General features: G+C 39.0%; 1 pseudogene; it reads right to left on the reverse strand.

Annotated features, from left to right (window-relative positions):
• Positions 1-21,202: 21,202 nt before the first annotated feature.
• On the reverse strand, positions 21,203-21,785 carry LOC126949115 (pancreatic progenitor cell differentiation and proliferation factor-like; annotated as a pseudogene).
• Positions 21,786-23,862: the final 2,077 nt, after the last annotated feature.

Consider the following 23,862-nt stretch of genomic DNA (forward strand, 5'->3'; position numbering starts at 1 on the left):
CCAAAGACAGTTTAAAGCCTGAAAGTCAAGCTACAAGTCAAAACCATGGTCCAGATTGAGAATCTGTCTTCCCATTTGGTGCACTGTCCTTTGATTGATCCCTACCCTTCACCTATTTTACATATACCTGCCCTTCTCTAATTGGTTTTTTTATACTGCTGTGCCCATCTTTGAGTGGTGCCTTTGCTTTAACCTTTTCTGCGTACTCACAAAACAATCAGCATGCACTCCTCTGTTCTGAGCCCATAAAACCCTGGACTCAGCCACACTGAGAGAGAACCCACCAGACTCTGGGTGGTTGACCATCCTCGCATCCCCTCTCTGCTGAGAGCCGTTTTGTTACTCAATAAATTCTTCTCCATTCTCCTCACCCTTCAATTGTCAGAGTTTCCTAATTCTTGAATGTGGGACAAGAACTTGGGAACCACCAAACACAGGTACGAGCTATAACACTGGTGGGCTGGGGCACACCCAGGCCAAAGGCAGGCTTAGCCAGTGCACAAGCCAGGTGAGGTCCAGGCAGGCCAAGAGGGCAGGGTGTCTCCTGCGGCAGGTAGCATGGCCGAGCAAGGCCTGGGCAGGGGCATCACCAGCTGGAGGTCCTCGGGTTGCAAAGTGAGAAAAATCTTGTGTCACTTCTAGGTATGTACCCAAGAAAATGCATATTCATGATCACCGAAAGCCACATGCTAGAATCTTTATAGCTCTTCATAATAGCCTCACACTAGAATCAGCCAAAATATCCATCAACAATAGAATGATAAATATATCACAATGTATTCAGAAAATGGAATAATATACAGCAGTTTTCTCAAAAAAATTTATATTAGTATCATTTGGAGAGTTTTTTTTAAACTACAGATTGTTTTGCCCCACACTGAATTTCTGATTCAGCACTGTCAAGTTGGCAGCATAAGAACTGCTTTGATATTTGTGTTTCTAGTAAGTTTCTACAATGCTGATAACTGATGGTGTGGGAACACCTTTTGGTAATCACTGGACCCAGTAATTAGAATAATCTATAGCTACTGCAACAACATGTATGAATCTCATAAACCTGACATTGAGCACAGGGAGCTAGACCTTGATATAAAGGTGAAAAACAGGCAAGACAAAGTCATCGTGTTAAAAGTCACAACAAGGTTACACTTGGAGGAGGAGGAGTAAAAGGAAGGAGGACAGACGAATTCTTCCGTGGTGCTGATTCTGATATGTTTCTTGATTTAGGTGACTGTTTTATACATATTTTGTATGTATATATGTAAAACAATCCATATAAAATTAAAAATGAAATCTAAAAAGTCCAAATACTATATATGTATCTTCCAGATTCAATCAAATGACCATGATGTTGATGAATTCTTGTCCAGAATATGTGTTCGCATAATTAAAAGTTTTTTAAACCCGACCCTCAACCAAGGATTTCTCACTGTGGATGAGAATGTACCAAGCATTGTTGCTGTTCCAGGTGTGATCGGTCGAAGCTCTTCTAGGTGAACCCTCAGAGCCCAGCAGTGAAGGTGCAATCTCTGGCCTGCAGCCCTCAAAGCAGCTCACCTATGGCTTTCCAAGCTGCTGAATTCTGAGGACGTGCCCTGTGACGTCTCCTACAGCTGCTTTTACAGGAAAATAGGAATCGATGGAAGTAAAGATGGAAGCAAGAAAAGTTAGGAAATATTCCAAGAGTGAAGAAAAGCAGAAAGGCCTTCCAGCTGAGGAGGGCAACAGAAGGCTCCTTCATAAGGAATAAGCACAGAGCTTAATCTTGAGAAGAGAAGGGAGACAGGACATGCTTTATTGCTCTTGTTGTTTTTGGCCTAGTGACTATGCCCTGATATTGCCCCAAAATAGAGTCTGCAGACTGGAAACAGCTTATAGGAGTTTATTTCCCTTTCTACTTTGCTGCTGCTATTGTTTCTCTCTCAGGGTCTTTCCTCTTCAAAGCCAGGTTAACAAGACAAACGTCAATTTTTTTTTTTTTTTTTTTTTTTAAACAAGGTAAGTTGCTTTCACAGGGGAAAAAGGAAATCGTCCATAAAGACCCTAAATTCTCTCCATCCACTTTCCCTTGGTGCTCAGTACTTTTCATGGGCCTGAAGGTTACCTGCCTCCAGCTCCTGGGACATCAGCTCCTGGGACACATGGCTTTACCTCATCCTCCGCCTCCTCGGGGCTCCTTTCCTTTGTTTTTTAAAGATGGTCTTACTAGGCCTGGTAGTTGTAATAGCTTAACCTATGAAGCGAAAAACTTGCCTCTGTGTTTTGAACTTTAAAAACATTGAGATAAAATTAAAACCATGAGTAGAAAATAGAGAAAAAAATTGAATAGGGGTACTCTATTAGCTACTTATTTTCCTGGCATTTGTGTGTAAATGAGTGGCAAAGTTCATCTGCATTTTACATAGAAACATTAGCTCTTTCATTGTCAAAAGATGCTCTTTTCTTAACTACTATCAGGAAGGGAAATAGAGGGAAATAGAGGGAAAGCACAAAAGAAATACTTGTTGCAGTTGTCAATTTTATATGCCAATGCTTGGAAATCCAGAGACCAGCTCTACCAAAAGCATAACTTTGAGAAAGAATGAATACTTTTTGACTGCATAGCTACAGATTAGTTAGCAAAGAAACCCTTAGATGTTATACTCGATGTTATGGGGGGAGACAGAGTTAAAGAAAATAAATAAATGAAAGGCAAGATCCCTTTGCTCAATGAGTTCACTGCCTAATAGCAAGCAACTAACAAAATAAAAGAATAAGAGTGCCAGGATTAAAAGAAAGAAAAGACAAAGATATGAGAGATAAAGTCTATTTATATTGAAAAAGACATTCAACAGGCTTTGTTAGACATCTCAATACTGCTGACTAGTTCAATCCTACTTTGTTTAAAAATAAAATTCTTTTATTTGTGAATTAATCTGTAAAGACCTATTCTCATCTATGTCTTTTCTATTTTTCAGAGCCATTTTTTTCCTACACTTTCTCTGGTTCTTCAAATACACTATAAACATTTTCAGAAATAGGGTATATTCTCTATTATTTATTTATTAGTACGTTTCCTCACTTCTCCTCCATCTCCAAATTATATCGATTATAAAGATATAGGCTTGGTAGTTGGTGCCTATAATCCCAGCTACTTGGGAGAATTGTGGTGGCAGAATTGCTTGAGCCCAGGAATTTGAGGCTTCTAGGCTGTAGTGAACTATATAATCATACCACTGCACTTTAGCCTGGGCAACAGAGTGAGACCCTATCTCTAGAAAAAAAAGGAAAAGAAATAAAGAAAAAAAAATAGAGCAAAGAGAAAGTAAATGTATAAGGAATATTGTAGAGTAAGGGATAAAATTAGTAACACTATCAAGACTTGGAGAAAAGAAGGCTGAAAATTTGATCTCTGCTTTTCAGGGAAACACAATTTGCCTTTCACGAGGTAGTTGTGTGCTCTTTTCAGAACACATGTCTAACCATGTCATACTTTCCAACCTGCTTAAAACCTTTCATGAGTACGCATCTCCACTTCTTTCCTTATCTCAAAAATAGGTCAAGTCCTTTATTCTATGCTCTAATGGCAAAATGAAACTCTTCTTTATGGCACATACTGCAGTTTCATTTCAACAACTTTAAATAAGATGTACATTTCCTGCCTCGCACTTCTTAAACTCTAAGTTCCGTGAAGTTAGTGACCATGTCTCTTTGTGTGCATCATAGTATGCTCAGTGCTTTCTGCATATAGTATGATGTAATTAGAATTTGTTAAAACAAGCCAGGCATGGGGGCTCATGCCTATAATCCCAGCACTTTGGGAGGCCGAGGCGGGCAGATCACCTAAGGTCAGGAGTTTGAGGCCAGCCTGGCCAACATGGTGAAAGCCTGCCTCTGCTAAAAACACAAAAATTAGTTGGGTGTGGTGGTGAGTGCCTGTAGTCCCAGTTACTTGGAAGGCAGAGGCAGGAGAATCGCTTGAACCCAGGAGGTGGAGTTTGCAGTAAGCTGAGATCGCACCATTGCACTTCAGCCTGAGCGACAGAGTAAGACTCCATCTCAAGAAAAGGAATCTTTTAAAACAGTGAAGAAGGGAGGGGTATCCATTTTTTCTTATTGAAACCTGATAAAAATGTCTTTTTAGATCTTCAAAAAAGCAGAGTGTGTAATATGGGAAACACTGCACTCAACAACAAAAAAATCTCATTATAATTAAGTACAAGGTGGAATATTTTCCTACGGAGAGTGTGATGTGGGAAACATTGCCCTCAACAATCTCATTATAATTAAGTGCAGGGTAGGATATTTACCTACCCATAAACATTCTTCAGTGCCTAACTTCCAAGATACTAAGGCATAGTTTGATAACAGCAGCTTGATAACAATCCAACATGATCCAAGGATGAAATTAGGCATAATAAAGGAAGGCTTCATATTTTTTCAAAAACACTAATTCAACACCAATGCTTCCTACAACTAAACATCAAATAGAACAAGTACTTAAAATGGAGATATTGTTTAACTAATTTATGGCAGAGCCATAGCTTTCAGAATCAGTCGATCCGAGGTAAGCTTGACATTTGCTTGTGAAAACTGAGAGGCCAAATAAAATGCAGGCTGGATAAGAGGTGGAATTACAGTTATAGCTAGTGTTAGTTGTAGAGATGTGAAATATAATCATTGCATAAATGAAACTCTCTTCACTTCCTCCCAAATGATATCTTCTTTATCAGCCTCTACTTGGAGTCGCCTATAGTTCCTTTTCCTGAGTGTATTTCAAAGACTGTCGGTTCTGAGAAAAGGTCTTTGCACATTTATTTGTAAAAACATGTCAGTTGAAATGCTTAAGAATTTATTTCTTGAAAATTAAAAGGCATAAACTTTCATAAGTCTTTCATGGTGACCCAGATCTAAAATTGTTGGCAATCAACAAAACTAAGTATAAAAATAAATTTATGGGATGAAGCGTTAGCGTTAATCAGAAGGGTTGATGTTGGAATGAATATAAATAATTGCCAAGGAAATCTTACGTCAACTGCAAATGGAAACTCAGAGGATATTTGAGACCTATGATGCCAATCATGGAGCTCAGAAAACAATACCCAAATATAAGGCCTCGGAAGCAAAGTTTCTCTCAGGCCTTCTCCTGCCCTCCTGTCATTCATCCCCCATTTTCCCCTGAGGCAAGTCATAGAAATTAGAGTTCCTCTTCCTTAGGGTGAATCATAGAAATCAGAAGCCCCTTTGCCCGAAGTCAGCCATAAAGTCTAAAAATAGAGATTACTCTAACTTCTCTTCCTCTCCCACTGCCCCACTTTTCTGCATAACAGCTGGCTATAAAGAAACTAAGACTAAGACCCTCATCCCAGAGGGATCATATTCCATATTCAGGAGAAAGAAATTATACAACAGAGAGACTAAGGATCTGAACAGACAGGTCTCACCGGGAGTTCCCCTACTGGCCAGTCTATTGGCATTACATTATTACCCTTTTTGTCCAATCACATTTCTACATGACTGTCCCTGCTTCATCGACTCTGAGTCCTAAGTATAAAATCAAATAGCTTCCCCTGTATCTTTGGATCTTACTTCTGAAGTCTCCCATGTCATGTAAAACTATAATGAAATGTGTTATGTTTTTCTCTTGTTAACTTGTCTTTTTGTTATGAGGTATTGGCGATGACCCTTATGATGGATGAGGAAAGGTATCACTCCTTTCCTTACCTACACCAAAAAACCTAAAATCTTTAGGAATATAAAGGAGATAAGACATTTTTATTCTTTCAGCTTAGCTGGAAGGGGAGAAGGAAAGGAAGACATGTCACAGAGCAGGGATCTTTTTACTCTTAATGGTGTAAATGATGAATTATAGAGATATTGATTTGTGTGCATATTCTTTTCCTGATTAAGAATATTCTTCCTCTAAGAATGTTAGCAGATAGAAGAAGAGGGGGCATTGTGTAGGGATGGCAAGTAGTGTGAGTTGTAGGTCAGGACTATTCTGTAAGCTTGACTGTTTTACAAGAAAGAGAAAATGGAAACATATAGGCGTGAGAATTTCCCGGCTATGGCAATGGGTAGATGGTTGGGTCCTGACATGACTTCTCTATCAGCCTAGTAGTAAGAAGGGCAGGGAGCCCAAGTCCTAAGTCCTTGAATCTGGCTAAATCCTCACCTAGTGTGAACTACACTGAGCACCAGATTTCAGGCAAGCCACTCTGAACAATTTATTAATAGATTCTCATAGAGGGGTTAGGGAGAGTCCTCTCAAGTGTAGTCTATATCCTTTCTACAGCTTTTCACTGGTGTAGTAGAAAACAAAAATGAGAAATATTTTACACAAATCCAGTCTTTGAAATTACACCAGATGTTGTGGTCTGGCTAGTTCACAGGCATGTAAATTCAGAGGTACTGATGTGACTTTCCAGATTTTTAGCTCACATGGAAGGAAGATTGTTGGTTCTCTGTAAATGAAGACAGGAGTTTGCTGGTTTCTGAGAATAGCCAACATTGGAAATTCTCTTGAGGAAAGCACCTGTGAGCTAGCGGGATCACAGATAAAGGAGTAGCATCATAGAACACTAAGAACCAAGCCTTTAATTGCCATGCTGAAGGGTCCTCATGATTGAGTTTGGCACTGTGCAAGTGGGTACTACCAATGGGGTCATCTCTATTCAAACTGCCAGTGTGAGCTCAGGGAGGAAGCCATACAACACACAGCCAGGGTGGAATGGAAATGTCTTCATTCTCTGGCAACCTCATAATTCTGGGAATTCTGTACAATACAGTCAGAAAGCAGAAAATCCCAGAATGAGTGATATTAGAATTCTTGCCAATACTGGTAAGTGGGTGCTTAGAGCCAATTTTTCGTGTACTCTGCATTGTAGATACCTGTTACACAAGCAAGCCTCAGGGATCCAAGGCATTTCTTGAAACTGGAAAAAACAGTCCAAATGTTTTCTTAGAACGGTAATTAGTGCTAAAAATAGCCCATTTTATTCCAGCATCAGAAGAATTGGGAGATGCGTTGAGGCCAAATGACTGCAAGTTATAGGAAACAAAGAAGAAAAGAAAAATCAAAGTGAATTTTAGTAGTAATTAGTTAATACAGTAGTTTAAGATAGGAAAGTACTTAATTTGGCTAAGGTGTTTGTATTGTGAATTAATTGCTGAACTGAGACTTACAATTAAAATATAGTCTACGGTATTTTAATGAAATGTAACTTCCTGCCTGAAAACTCTTTATTTCCCATCACTTTCAGGTTAAAGATAATAGTCTCCTAAGAGATCTCTTTTGCCATACCAACCCTCCCACTTCCCATCTTGTACAACACAAAAGCCAGGATGAGCTGTTTAAATGGGTATTAAATCTAGCACTTCTCAGCACAAAACCCGTTAGGAGCCTCTTATTTCACTCAGAATAAGAGTCTAGCAATGGCACGAGAGGTTCTACATGACTGGAGCCCACATATCCACTTTCTCTGATCTCATCTCCTGTTATTCTCATCCAAATTACTTGATTCATACCAGCTGCCTTGTTGTCTTTGAACACTTTAGTTATGCTCTCACCTCAGGGCCTTTGCACTTGTTTTCTCTCTGCCTGCTCTTCCCAAAGATATACTCCTGATGTGCTCTACCAAATTTACTTTGGGTTGCTGCTCAAACACCACCTTATCAGTAAAGCCAACCCTTAGCACATTATGTAAACAGTAATCAAATTCCAACCTTTATGTTCTCTGTTTCCCTTGTCTATTTTATTATTCTATTCTGTTTTACAATTATTATTTTCCATATTATTAACCACATCTGACATTCTAGAAATGTTGTTTTTTATTGCTTTTTTCTTTCTGAAATGCATTGTTTCCTGATGCTAAGTGAGTACCTAGAACAGCTCCTGGTTCATAGTAGGCCCTTTTTTAGTCCATTTACACTGCTATTACAGAATATCACTGTACTAGTCCGTTTTCAGGCTGCTGATAAAGACATACCTGAGACTGGGTAATTTATAAAGTAAGAGAAGTTTAATGGACTCACAGTTCCATGTGGCTGGGGAGGCCTCACAATCATGGCGGAAGGTGAAAAGGCACATCTTACATGGTGGCAGACAAGAGAGAATGAGAGCCAAGCAAAAAGGGAAACCTCCTATAAAACCATCAGATCTCATGAGACTTATTCACTACCATGAGAACAGTATGGAGAAAAACATCCCCATGATTCTATTATCTCCCACCGGGTCCCTCCCACAACAGATGGGAATTATGGGAGCTAAAATTCAAGATGAGATTTGGGTGGGGTCACAGCAAAACCATATCAACCACAGACTGGGTAATTTATTACAAACAGAAATTTGCCCTCACAGTTGTGGAGGCTGGGAAATGTAAGATCAAGGTGCTAGCAGAGTAGAACCTGATTTTCTCTGCTTCCAAGATGGTGCTTCATTGCTGCAGCCTCCTCACATGGCAGAAAGTGGAAGGACCAAGAGACAGCAAGAGGAGGCCAAACTCGCCCTCTTACAACCACACCAATCCCACCCATGACGGTGGAACCTTCATGGTCTAATCACCTCTTAAAGGTCCCACCTCTTTATACTGTTACAATGACAATTAAATCTCAACATGCATTTGGGAGGGGACAAACCTTCAAACCATACCAGCCCTCAATGGGTATTTGTTAAAAGCATAAACACAATCCATAGTGAGATCAGTTATGTCATACATGCATAGGTTGCTGCTTAAACCTCGATTCTCTCCTCATAGTTTCATTATTAGTTACTTCTGGTTTCTTTTAAGTTCTTGGAACACAAAATTCTCCTTTTGGCCTCAGGATTTCTGTCCATGCTTTTCTCTATGCATGGAAGCCTTTCCTCAGTTTCTTCCTGGTCCTTAAGTATCCTTTAGGGTTAAGCTAAAATGCTAATTTATCAAAGAATCTTTTCCTGGCCAGCTTCACTATATTCAGTAAAACATCTTGATTGTGCTCTTCACAGTTCATAACATGTCTGCAGTTCTCATTAATGGGTTATCTTTGGTATTTATTGTCTTAGCTTTTTCTACAAAATCACAAATTCTGTAAGGGATTGCCTTGTTCACCAATGTATCCCCAAAGACTAGCAAATGGCTGGCACGTATGGCCTGGGAAAAATTATTAAGGACATCACCAAAGAGAGGGTGTTTTGATAGAAAACAATTAAAATGAATAAGTTTCTACATTAGGTTCTAATCATACGTACTTGGTTAAAGTGGAGTTGGTTGTTTCTCACACTCTCTTAACTATGGGAATGACCAGGTAGTGTCATTTCTGGCATATTGGAAGCCGGATTCCTAAAATATACACATCCCGTAGGAAAAGACTCAACTTTCATAAACAACAACAAATATTGGCTTTATATATTAGGGAAGCATGAAGATTATTTTAATTCTAGAGATTATTTACCATATCTATAGAAATACTTCAGAATTATTTAGATTAAAACAGAAGAAAACATTAATTTGGGTGGAAATTCTAAAAACAGTTGCCAAATGCTGGTGGCTGACCCCAAGATTCCTCACTGAGTGGTATTACCTTAATGAATTTTCCGTGGTGCTTGGTCTTATGGGCACAAAAATAGAATTTTATGAGAAAACATAGAAATAATTAACATTTAGAGACAAACTTGTTATAAAAACTAGATTCACTTTATACTGATAGGTGGACAAGAAAGCCAAGTTATTAATGTATAAAAAGGGAATACTCTAGTGATGAAGGTGCTTATATCTCCTGTTGAGGGCCAGTTTTTCTCTGTATGTAAGTATTTAGTAAGATGAACTATTAAATCAGAGGCCTGCTCAGTAATTGAAGGATGAGAACAGAGTGGTTGAAAGTCTCGAGGATGGTTCATCAGACCTTACGAGGCCTCGTGGCCAGGATGCTTACAACCTCCTGGTCTCTCCTCTTGTCTACTAGATTGTGCATGGAGTGGCATTCTCTGAAGCCAGTTTGCTATCAGGCTGCTCCCTTTGGATAATGTATGCTGACTGTAGATATGTCAATTTCACTAATTAAGTGTTATTCTAGTATGTTCCCATGGAACTAGAAAACATTTGGCTAAGTGTTGTTTTCAAGTCATTTAATTCTCACAGGGCAACCTCATTTCCCTTTTCTCTAAGTACTTAGGGAGTCCTCATTGCTCAGCCCCGTGGGCTTGGAGCTACATGGAAATAAATTACCCTTACCCCCTCCTAAGGCAATGGAGATGTCTACAACTCAGGAGATACTATGGGAATATTTCTAAAAGTTACTGTTCCATATTAACATTTTCTTACTGTAAAGGGAGAAACCACTCAAAATCTTCCTATTCATTCTAAACAATGGTTGGTGCAGAATCCAGGTTACAGCCAGGAGGGCAAAGGTTGTAGAGCCAAGAGCACATGTTGACTTTGTGGACACATTCGGTTTCTCCTACACAAAAGGGATTCTTCTCATCATTCCTTTGTGAGGGAAGATAATGACGTGGTGAAACACGAATGTGTGTGTATGTGTGTGTGTTTGTGTGTGCCTTTGTGAGTGTGTTTGTGGGTGTTTGTGTGATCACTTCTCTTCTTATACCTGGGTCACAAAGCAACATCTCCTCTTCCCACTGTCGTGTTGCCATCCTGGATGAAAATAAACCCCTGATTCTACATTGTATACCTTCCTAGCTAAGCCTGATTAATAATAAATGTTAAGGCCTCTTTCAGTGGGTAGAGAAGGGGGATTTGATGCTCTGATAGTAAATTTTGCCAAGAAAACAGCCTTCCCATTCCTCCCAATTTAGCTTTAGGCTATTCCTCTTTCACAAGAATGCTATCACAAATGGGCTGAGAAACACCACACGAGGCTCTGTCTCTGCTCTTGCAAAGGGACAGTGGCAGACCAGGGCATTGAAAGCCTTTATGTGGCGCCTCCTGAGTCACTGAATAGCTCTCAGCTGAAATTGCCAATGGATAAAAGCTCTCTTTAGAAATGGCCCTTCGATGAAAAGTTTTGGAATTCTTAGGATTATAACCCTTCAGCCAAATCCCATTATGTCCCATTTCTGCCTTTGAACTGCAGGGAACTACAGAGATAAAGCCATTCTGGGAGAGAAGGGAGGGGAAGTTTGCTCGGAAGGGGAGGAGAATGACTTAGTGTCCTATCTTTACAAAAAAAAAAAAAAAAAAAAAAAGTCTATTTTTTTTAACAGAGGTTTCTATGAAATGAAAGCAACTCTCAGGGGGAAAGTTCAGACGCCGCTGTGATTGGGAACTTGGCTGTGATGGCAGCCTCACCATGATGTAGGTGTGGAAGACTCTGTTGTCATAAAAGCTTAGGCCAAGCTCTGAGTTATAAGATCAGGCAGTCCACAATTAGATGGTGTTAGGAGCTGTCTGTCACTGTGCCTCTCAAAATAAGCTTTAATAATTTTTCCAGTTGTAGATACACGCCTTTTACTGTCCATTTCCTCTCTATTTACCATCTTATTAAGCATTTACTTGTATTCTATCTTTAGAAATTCTAATAGTCATTAATTGGGTAATTGTCACATTACTGCAAAGAAATTCACTACCAGTGTCATCAAAGTGCCTGAAGAAGGAAATGGGAGCATGGAGAGTTTAAGTGAATTGCCCAAATTCACTGAAGCCAGTAACCAAAGCAGAAAGGGACACATTCTTCACCTATGATTCCTTGTCTGTGGTGGACCCAGGGAATGGGTGACCACTTTAAATTTTCACTTTGAGTGATATTGTTGTTCACATTTGTTATCCAATTTTTTCCTATTTTCCAGAAGAGTAAAGATCTTACAGAGGCTTGGAAATTATCTCCAGAACAGGTGCTTTTTCAGTGATGACATTCAGGGCAAAGCACATTTTAGAAATTACTGCTGGAAGCTATGAATATTGCAGAAAAAAAAATGCAAAAACACCTCAATGGGATTTTACCTCTCTGCCCTTCCAAAAATGCATACTTATCCCAAACCACTATCAACAAGAAAAATACACAGAGACACTTGTGAACACACACTTGAAAATCACACACACACACAATTTCCTTCATACTAGGTAACTGTTGTCTTGATTCTAGTTACAGTGAGTTAAAAGGATAAAGGGAAGATTCTGACATTAAGTTGAAACACCAGACTGGAGATTTTAGACCCAACATCAGGGTTCCTAATACTTCCAATAAACACACTGTGAAGAAAACTGATCTTCCAGATTTTTTTCCAGTCCCTCTTTCTTCCTTTGGAAAAAAAAATAACATGAATTCATGGAGTTAGAAGTGGCTAATAAGGAAGAGTTCTGTAAGAATTATTAAGTATTATTAAAAAATGAAATCTTTTAAAGGAATAGGATATTAAGCTTTCCTATGATGCATTGTCTTTTCTGCATTTAAGACCTATTTTTAACTTAGGCATAAAGGATAGACAGGCAATTTCAGTCATTTGAATATATAGATCTTCAGTAAACCAAAGATGGTACCATCTTTAGCTGTCCAACTCTCCTGTAAAGGATTAAATAAAAAATAGCTCCTGTAAAGGATTAAATAAAAAAGGTTTCAGGTAAAATTTGGAATTCAACCTATTCAAATAGGGGAAAAGAGAGACACCGTTTTCATGAAAATAAGTTTATTGGCTGAGTGCAGTGACTCATGCCTGTAATCTCAGCACTTTGGGAGGCCAAGGCACATGGATCGCTTGAGCCCAGGAGTTTGAGACCAGCCTGGACAGCACGGCAAAATCCCATCTCTACAAAAAATCCAAAAATTAGCTAGGTATGGTAGCACATGACTGTAATGCTGCTACTCAGGAGGTTGAGAGGGGAGGACTGCTTGAACCTGGGAGGTTGAGGCTGCAGTGAGCTATGATCATGCCACTGCACTCCAGCCCTGGTGACAGAGCAAGACCCTGTTTCACAAAAACGTAAGTAAATCAATAAAATAAAATAAATAAATAATCCAGAAAGAAAATAAGTTTATTATCTTTTATTCAAAATTAAACATCAGCCAAACACTTGAGCCTGGCATAGCAGGGTGGATAAGACCTAAATTACACTAAGCTGCCATGTGGACATGGCCTTTAAATCTGAGAACTAAAAATGAATAATAGCTAACCCGGAGGCAGAAGGGGAGAGCAGGATAAATGGTGGGGGCAGGGGCGCTATTCCTAAAGGAAGAGACAGCATGTCTGAAGATCAGGAAAGAGAAAGAATAACACAGGTCAGGAGATATTTCCAGTGTTGCTGGAACACTGAATGTGAGTGGAAGGGTGAATAGAGAGATATAAAGCAGATTGGAAAAGGAGCAAGAAGACAGACCAGGAAGCAATTGACAACGGTTTGCCTTTAGCCTGGGCTTATTTGGGTAGTGAAGAAAGAGGAGAGTAACCTCATCTCTTCCCATCAATGTGTGAAACACTGTAAGAAATCCAGAAGAATGTACAACCCATTCTTCACTTAATATTTAAGCAACATGAGCCATCATTTTCAGAGGTAACAAAATCATATGATGTTTCAAAAGTGGCTTCCTCGGTCAGTTCAAAATGGGACATGTTAATCTTGAGATGTGTCAGAAGCCACCAATTACAAATACAGACAGCAGACTCCTTGGACCATCACTGTTGTATTGTCTTCCCCTTCCACACAAACTTTGTCCTGGTACTGTAACAGTCCAGCCCCTGCCAAAGCACTGAATCTCAAAGCATGAGGTCTCAACATGTATCATTAGTCTTTTCTCTGCTTAGTCTGTGGCTTCGTAGGGTTTTTAGTCAAAGGTGCCCTTGCCTCTCCTCTAGTAAAACGCTCTTGGTCCGAGAAATGATTTGAGGGTGAAAGCTGGACAAAGGATTAAACTTTTCCACTACAGCAGTTAACATAAGATTTCTTCTCACTTTTTATCATATTTTTGGTTACAAAAGTCAAATGATATCTTTGTTGATAGTCCAGCTATCTCAGCCCTGAAAACACCAGTCTCTTATCATTGCCACAGATGCCGACATCAGGATGGGCTTCATGGTGTGCACTTCGTGCAATTAAACAGGGCCCTATGCTCAGAAGTGTCCCATGCTTGGTTTCTGCCTCTGATGTTGTTGTCTTAAATTTTTAGTAATTTGTAATGCGCCTGCATTTTCATCTTGCACTGAGCACTGCCAATTATGTAGCCAATCCTACCTCATGTTTCAAAGCCCATAGAATGCAGCCTTGCTTTCCTCTAACTTACACCCACCATGCCTTTGATGACTAAGTGCTATTACCTGGTCTCTTCTGCTCCACAATCCTATTAACTCCATTGGCTGTAGGGAGCCCAGAGCAGTATTTCTTAGTTTCCTCTGGCTTCTATAAGACAGCCAGCACTGAGCTCCTTAGCCATGTCAATGTCCCTTCCCTTGCATAATTCCTATTGCTTTAATCAAAGGAGTGTTCTGTAAACCTTCTGCGGAAACATAATTAGCTGGTGAGTTCTCAGGTCTAATACAGTAAATCCATTCTTGCATATTGCATCTTTCAGAGTCTTCTAACTCCTTCCTCAATACTCTGTCAAGGCAACCAAGCATATCTGCTTCTTTTATTAGAGGCCATCATTTTTTTCCAAGCTTCAAGGTGCCATCCAAGCACCATATTAGAACCGGCTCCAGGTGTTCTTGCCAGTCTGAGCCACAGGAAAATGTCCCCATGTCAATACATCTCCCTCATGCAGCCTTGTATTCGAACCCCACACCCAGTCCAGAACTCTCAAGATCCATCGTGAGGCATATTAACCAGCTCCATTGCCTGATCCTTTAACCCTTTTCATACATTAAGTCCTTTCTTCCCATAACGAGGATGGTACTTCCCCAATGGGGCTGTGCTGAGACTTATCTTTAGTCACTGGTCCAAAGGCCAATCTCTGGGTCACAGATCAGGAGGAAGTTGCGCATCATCTATTCAGGTAACCACCTCAGCTGCAGCCTAAGCATGGCCTCCAGGTAAGGGGAAGCTGCTCTCCTCTAGCAAGTGGGGCACATATTGTTTGGGACACAAAAAAAAGGACTTGTAAAAATCTAGAGGCTCCAGTGCATTCACTCAGATGTCCTCGTTGGAGTTCTCAGGAAGCTTGCTGGAGTTATGAGTTCATGGTTTTTTTGTTTTTGTTTTTGTTTTGTTTTGTTTTTGTAATTTTACTACTCACAGAAACAAATCCTGGTAGTGATTTTCAGAACTATCTCCCCACTAACTATAGGAATGTGGGTCTCTTTAAATGTAGCCATATGTTTTTGGCTTTCATAGTATGCTGTAGGCTGATAGCTAGCTTACCCAAACCTGTTGTTTACTTCCTTCAGAGTTTTGATGGCAAAAACACCCGCTTCACAGCTTTAAAAATGCAATTTCTGAAATGATTAAAACAAGACATTTCCTTCTATCTGTATCTCATCTACCACAGGTAAGAGTCTTAATAATTCTTAGTAATCACATGCCAGGCATCATCGCCACCCCACTCATGAATGCAAAAACATCCTTGTTCCATATGGCCAGCAAAAGATTCAATTCCAGAATCACATTCTAAGAATCTGCTTCCTAAGACTACTTTCAGTATCAGCAGTCTTGATTTTGTCTTTCAGAATCAGACCCTTAGACTAGGACTCAGGTTCAAGTAGTTTATTTCTGAGGGCAATACCAAGAAACACTATAGAGGTGTGGATAAGTACCTACAGCCAATTAAAGGTGTGTTATCGCAGTGGTGAGCTAAATCCCACCATGCAGGACCAAGAGACAGTATGGGACCTGTGTCTTGCAGTTTTGCCACCTGAAGCTGGAGCAAGCAGAAATATTCATCCACTCCCTCCATGCCTATTAGTCATTGATTAAGTGTCGCTCCCAGGGAGCTCTGTCCTCCTGAAGTCAAAACCAGGAATGGATTATGCTTGGCAATCCCAATAGCACTCCACAAGCAATTGTGATGCAGCGGGCAGAACAAAGGGGTCAGAAGTGGAGGAACTAGGCTTATCTCTTAAAATTATTACTTCTTACTGATTATTCTATTTTAGTTTAAATATTTAACTTTTTTGAGACTAGGGTTTTTTCCTTGAAAAATAGACCGTTATCTTATGTAGGATTAATATGAAAACATATACATACATTCTTTGTGCATTATAAAGCTTTATATCATGAGACTGTCAACATCTACTTGTAAAATGATCATATAAATGGTGTTTATAATTGGAGAGTTTCTCTTGAAACCCCTGTGAACTGAGAGACGGAACTGAAGGGCACGAAATATTCTAGTCACTGAGAGATAGCTTACTAGGATTTTATCACATTTAGTTTTAACTCATCAAACTAATTATAAACATTTATGTTTTTATTTGTTTAAACATCTCAAATATTTTAGTATGCATGCGAAGTACATATGAGTTGATTAATATCTAATTTCATTTGTTCAACAAATATTTGTTGACTTGTGCTACGTATGTGCTTGGCACCAAGATAGGCCCAGAAATAAAGCAGTGAATAAGACACAAAATACCTTTGTCTCATAGAGAATGTGTTTGTGTGCCTGCATGTGTGTGTACGCACACATCTGTTTAATGTTGATTCAGGCTATGGAATTCTAAAATGTTACATTGTACCATTTTTACTTAGAACATTCAAATGGGATGACAAGGATTTATCCATCTTAATTATGCTGTTTTCAAGGAAAAATGTAAAACCTAAAACAGGGAAATGCTACAGTTATAATTTTGGTCTATCAGCAAGTGATTTGGGGAAAAAATGAATAAGATAGACAAAGGAGACTGAGCAAGCTGAGTGATGAATGAGATGATATTAAAGTTTCTGGCAGAGAACATAGGTCATATTAAACACAGAAAGGGGAGATTCATTTGGGTACATAAAACTGTGGCATCTCCATTCAGAGGAACTACTCCCTGCATTTGTTCTATTATAAAGCTATTAACTTCTACGAAAATAAAAATTAAATTTGCAAGCTGGAAGAAGCTTATGGAATTAATTATGATGATATGTGAAAAGAAAAGAGGAGGTGTTTCCATCGGGCTCTAAGTGTATTAAAGAACATGAATAGAATGGAAGGAATATCTCCATTTGGGGTTTGTAAAAGACTTTCCAGGAGGAAATATTCAGATATTTTAGGAATTGAGTAAGGTTGGTTTTTACATATAAGTTTCCTCAAGTAATCTCACATGAATTATAAAAGTAAATGTGTTATGTATTCTATACCTTCCCCCATTTTTTGGACACTTCCAACAGGACACCCTCCCTATGGGAAACTGTGAACATGGTGTGGAAATATTTCTGATAGAACGATCCTATGGGATCCTGCTTCACAATGAAATGCAAATGAAGCCTCTAAGTGGCTTTCAATCAAATGGGAAAAAGTGAAGCAAAAATGTATGACACAAAGTATTATAGATACTCTTGGATTTCTAAAATGAACTCTAAGCTCAAATTATCAAGGGGCAGCATCTGAATGCTGAGGAGGAGAATCTGTCCCCATGATCCATATTGACACACTCACAAGCTGCCTTGTCACTTTTCTCCTTGTTTATTTGTTTGCCAGAAAGATAGATCGACTAATCATAAACAATGGGGGAAATGGCAGTTTAAAAGCAATAAAGTAAAAAACAAAACAAAACAAAACAAAAAGCATGAAAAGAGGAATTGAAATCATAAGGTGAATGTGTATAATATAGTGCCAGGCGGGAGGTAATCCAGGCAGACTCGATCAGACACAGGGCAATGAGAGTTACTTTAGTAAAGTCTTCGAAAAGTCTTTAGGGCCTTGGACATAAAAGTCACTGGAGGTCTAAATGTGTTACATGTTATGACTCTAGAGTTGGGTCTAGCACCAGTAGATTGTGGTTGATTAAAAACACAGACACTGGCCCAGTTGTCATACTATTAAGCTGAAGGTGCATAAAAGTGTATGTGATACACAAAAGATGAAAATGGGACTACAGGTGTTCAAATCATACCATGTACTTTGTAATCTTGAGTTCCAAATAATGTGAGTTCTGCAAGTACTTTCTAAAGGTGAATTTAATTTTCATAGTTTAATAAGTTACATAAAGCCTTAATAACATATAAGAATGTTCAAGCATTTCATAGTGCAGACTTCAAGTATAAGCAAAAATTACTCAAGGTTTTAGGACGGTCTCTAAACCTTAGAACAAACACCCCATGAGATCTTTAATGTCATTACAAAGCAAAGGAGTCTAAGTTTATAAGTTCTCATCTGAAACACCCTAACACAGTGAAGTACGTGCCGGTTGATTTATCCCTTCTGGAAGAATGAAAGGTTGCATTGGACCTGGTGAGATTTTAACCTGTGATCCTAGAGAATCTTCCAGAGCTTCAAACCTGAAGTTTGATGTGTAACCTACTGGTTTAAAGGGACCTACATATTAGTACTGGAGAGTCTGACATAGTGGGTGGGTACATCAGACATCAGAAAGAGCAATTTAGTCAGCAAGACACCTATATTCCCTGTTCTAATCATAAAAAAAGATAATCTTTCCAAGAGCTACCACAAGAAGAATTTTGATAGGCACTGAGTGAAAGCAAGTCATATTGCTGGAAGTTTCCTTTATGGAGCCTCAGCCTCAGTTTGGAAAAGGGTCCCAATTATTTCTGAGAACGTAATGGCTCATTTTTACTAGAAAGGTATTTGAGGTGTATATTATGCTATGTTCAAATTTGTAAGATATTGTTGAATATACATCATTTTTAAGTTCAAAGTACAATGATCTTATTTATCTTGATTTAATTAATACTTCTTAGTATCACAGTTCATTATTACATGGATTCAGGCAGACGCATTACATTCCCCAAAACATAACTCGGCATACTAATGACCTGCTGCAGCACTGGCTCTTACTAAGGGGAGCTTTTAGAAATGACATTCCCCACTCCTTACTACCACTCCCTACAACCTGTCCCATGGCTGCTGTTTTTGAGCCAAACCTCCCCGAATGTAGTATTTTTCACACTTTATGCTTGTATGCTATTTTCATTTGTGGAAGGCAGAAGAAGGAGAGGGAAAAGGAGAAAGAAGAAAGAAGGAGAGAATAGAATTTTCAGAGGATAAAAGACAAGCTCCATCTTTTTGTACTGTGATATAAATCTCAGTACAACTAAGATTTTTTGAATCCGAAGCAGTATCAATTTTGTGACCGATTTTACTCGTTAAATTATATTTTTTTCTGCTCCTATTATCAATTTTGCCCAAATGATTAGATTTGCTTTGAAGTTAATGCAATTTGGTTTTAAAAATAGCCAAAGCAAGCAGAAAGCTTTAAAAATATCTAAATATTCTTCTTATTTTTTCTAAATTATCTTACCTTGCCTTTGTTTTTTATTGTCATCTCCCTTTTTTACCATCCGATTCTGTTCTCAAGAAAATTAATCTACTTCTAGAATAATGGATTCTGTATTGCTGTTAATTCCAGAAATAAAAAAGAAAGTTTTACTAAAATTTAACATATATAAAGTGTCCTTTCATTTCCCCAGCTCTCCCTACAAGAAGGAATTAAGAAGGAGCCTCAAAAACCAACAGTCACACATATACATTGAACACAGCTATACAATTCATTGAAAGAACATTTTGGTAGAAATTGGCATTTTGCATCTTGACTGATTTAACTGCCTAATGACAACTCTTACCACTTAAAATACAGTCTGGGGGAAAAAATCCCTCCCACACCTGTGATTGCATATTATTCATTATGCTTTGGGTTGGCAGATTAAATAGAGGATGCCCAGTTAAACTTGAATTTCAGACAAAGAACAAGTAACTTTTTAGCATAAGTATGTCTAAAATATTATACTAAAAGTCAATGTTTGTAATCTGAAATTCAAATTTAACTGGTGTCTTTTAGTTTGATTTGCAAAATCTGGCAATTCCCATTGTGCTTAAGGATGAAATAAAAATGCTTGCATGACCTGAAAGGTGAAGAGTACTTTCATAGTGCAAGGTTTTTGCAGAGTTTTCATCTGTAATTTGAATAAACTGTTGCTTGAAGTTTTAAACAAATTGTTTCTAGCTGAGGAGGCTTATCTTGACAACTAGCCACCTGTGGGTGTTCCTTCTGTTAATCTTAAATACTTTGGTGTTAAGAATTGTTATTTTGATGCCGTATCGATGTCTGTTGGCCTTAGTGGTAAAATTCAAATTTGCATTTTGATAGTACCAGGCCAGACATAGCTATAGTCATAGTAAAATGTTTTAAGATTACAAGACGTCTGGCTTTCTCAAAATATCTCCTTGACTCTTCTATCACTAGCAAAATGGTAATTTTGTTGGAAAGGGGAGGGATATGTCTCACTTCCCAAAGTCATGAATAGACACAAACCTTAGAAAAGTGCTGAAACTGGGAATTAGATGCCTATTCACTGCAGTTTTCATCTTTCCTCTTCCCAGAGTGTTGGCTTCAGTCTTTTCATTATAGACTCTTCTTGGCTCTTTGCTCCACAGATAAAACATTGGCACCCCAAAGTTCTGACTTTAAACATACGGATGCATGCCATCACAACTTCATTTCAGTTCCAATTCTCTAAGAATAAAAACCATCATGCCCAACTTGGAACAGATGAACACCTTTGTGCCAATAAGCTATTATCAATGGGGCAGTATCATCTATTAGATGCCTATCCTAATGGTGGCTTACTCTTGAATGTGGAGTAGCATCTATGGAAAAGACAAGATATTAATGTGTAGGCTAGAAAGATAGCTCAATATGTACCCATTACAATGACCCAAGGGAGGTAAGTTTATAAGTAGAGAAAGATACAAGATAAATTCTAGGGCATAGGATGAGATCAGGCTTGGGTAGGTTGAAGCTTATTGAGCACCTCAGGAAGAGGGTAGAGCAAGTATGGAGTAAAGAGAAAATCAAGGAAAACTTGGCCTTACCCCAGAAATCTTGGAGAGATCAACTATTTCAATGATTAGCAATGGTGATATTTTAAACTCCTCTTTTGCAGTGTTTTATTTTAATGCCAAACTGAAATCTGAATTTCGATGATGCATTTTATAATTTTCAGCAAAAAAAAACCCCCAAAACCTCAAATGTGTAGTAAATGAATATGAAAAAGACACTACGCAAAGTTCTGTTTTTTTTTTTTTTTTTTTTTTTTTTTTTACTGGCTGCATGGAGTTTATTTTCCGCTTGGTGCCAGGTGCACAGTTCCAGGTGCCAGGAAAGCTAGCCAGTGCCGGGGCCGGGCGGTAGAGAGCTGGGCCCTCACTCCTTTTTGGTGTCTGCTGTGTTGATGCGAAGGTCTGCTTGCTGCAGCCGCCTGGTCCAGAGGGTGGGGAGTGGGAGTTGGGGAGGGGGCGGGGCGGGGGAGGGGCTCTGGTGGACTAGCGCCTCCACAGGCCTGGGCTGGTGGTAACCGCTCAGGTCAGGACCGGGGCCCAGCGCTGGCTGTGCTGGACTCGGGGCGTCCCGAGCCAGAACACCGGTGGTCATGCTGCTGGAGGCCTGGGGGGCCGGGGGGCGGGGGTTCCGGGTGTTCTGCGGACTCCAACACCGTGGCCATGAACGGGAGGGTGGACTTCCCGAAAAACAAGCTGGCCCACCAGTGACCCGGGTCAGCCTTGGGGAGACCTGGGGGGTGGGGAATGGCTTCCCCGGGGCACTCGATACTGCCGCAGGAGCTGTTGCTGAAAGTGGAATCCAGGCGGCGCCGGTAGTAGTCGTAGGTGGCCAGGAGCGAGCCGCTGGAGGGGATGGCCGCCATGCTCTGGCTTGCTGGCTGGTGGGACCTCCTGAAGTATGTTTTTAAAAGTGCATATGAGAGAGAGGTAATGTAAAGACTTTGTATTTTTCTAGATGTAAGTATTTGTTCATGGCAGTATTGGTTGGAAGAGTTTTGTTTGTTCAACACAACATTGATTTAATGATAGTTGTGTTTAACAATTTTTAAAAGAAAAGTTAGCGGTGACCTCATTAGTTTGTTTAGAAGTAGAGCACTCTGTTTCTTTCATTAAACTTTGATGGAGATTTTTGGTACTTCTAGATTAGCACTCATGTGAAGTTACAAATTAAAATCTTACTTTTGCTTTCTCCAATGTCTGACTAATTCTTAGAGGAGCTTTTTAGTAGTAATAGCCAAAGGCAACTATAGCACTTAAAGGAAAGGGATTGGATTGAATTTTTAAGGTGAACTGAGTCTAACTACTGTTGAAATAAATGTTAGGTTTGAAGAGGCAAATCAAGTGTATTTAATGCTAACCATGTTCTAGGCGTTATTCTAGGTACTTCATGAATATTAACTTATTTATTCCTCAAAACAGTACTTTCAAGTAGCTGCTAATATCATTCTGATTTTTCAAATGATGAAACTGAGTCACAGAGAAGTTCAGAGATTTTTCCAAGGACACACATCCTACAGTGGTGGAGCCAGAGTTTAATTTCTGTGGTCTTTGGTCCTTATCACTGCTACATGCTCTCATGTAACTAAAACATTAACACAATGATTAATTCATAAACATAATATTTTCAAAAACGATAGCTAAATGTTAATATGGTTGTTCATGTTCCAAGATAATTATTAGGCTTATTTATTTTATTTTTTTCTCTTGTTATTTTTATTTCAATAGTTTTTGGGGTACAGGTGGATTTGGTTACATGGATGAGTTCTCTTGTGGTGATTTCTAAGATTTTAGTGCGTTCATCACCCGAGCAGTGTACACTGTACCCAATACGTAGTCTTTTATCCCTCACCCCCCTCCCAAACTCTCCCCCACCCTCAGATCCCCCAAATCCACTGGATTACTCTGTATGTCTTTGTGTCCTTAAGACTTACTTATTTTAAATGTTTGATGTATTCATATTTATGACACCTTTCCCCCTTCGTGTTCTTTTACCTTTAAATAAATATTTATTACATTAAAACCAAGTATAGAACCCCCAGATTCCGTAACATAGAATAATCCTGCCTGAACATATTAAAAATTCATTCTTAAGAAATGTTGCAGGCCAGGCACGGTGGCTCATGCTTGTAATCCCAGCTCTTTGGGAGGCGGAGGAGGGCGGATCATGAGGTCAGGAGTTCCAGACCAGCCTGGCCAACACAAAGAAACCCTGTCTCTACTAAAAAGACAAAAATTAGCTGGGCATGCTGGCAGGTGCCTGTAATTCCAGCTACTTGGGAGGCTGAGGCAGGAGAATCTCTTGAACCCGGGAGGCGGAGGTTATAATGAGCAGAGATCGTGCCACTGCACCCCAGCCTGGGCAGCAGAGCTAGACTCCATCTCAAAAAAAAAAAAAAAAAAAAAGAAAGAAAAGAAATCAAAAATGTATAAAAATCTTAAAAGTTCTTACAATAATTTACAATAAACATAAGACTTAAATGAACATAAACTTAAACATTGGAGATACAGTATTATAGCAGGCCAATAACACTCATAAAAGCTGTTTTCTCTGTTTGATTTCTCCTTAATTAAGGGAAGGTGATATTTACAATAATAAAAGTATCTGATATAGGAATGGGAGATTCTTTTTAATATGAAAAATTATTCTACCTGACACTGTTTCAAAAAGTAATGACTTAATAATGATAGAAAAAAATTCTGGTTATTAAAAATAACATAAAAGTGTTCTTTATTTTGGGAAGGGCTTCAAAATCATCAATTATATTTCATATTCACTCCAAGTTGTAAAAACTATCTTGGAATAAGTGTATCTGTATTATTACGTAATTTCCATAAATGGAAAACCACCTTTCCCCCTCCTCTAAGCTTTAATAAAACAGGCAAATATACATCTCAATAGCAGATTAAGGCTTTTTTTGTAGCTAAGCCTGATTAAAATGGCAACATTCCAATGCTTTCTTTACCAGGGAGCAAGGACATCTGCAAGGGATAAAAGATAGCAAGCATTTTGATGCATTTGTTTCC

Source organism: Macaca thibetana, chromosome 1 (assembly GCF_024542745.1).
Source record: "Macaca thibetana thibetana isolate TM-01 chromosome 1, ASM2454274v1, whole genome shotgun sequence".
NCBI lineage: Eukaryota > Metazoa > Chordata > Mammalia > Primates > Cercopithecidae > Macaca > Macaca thibetana.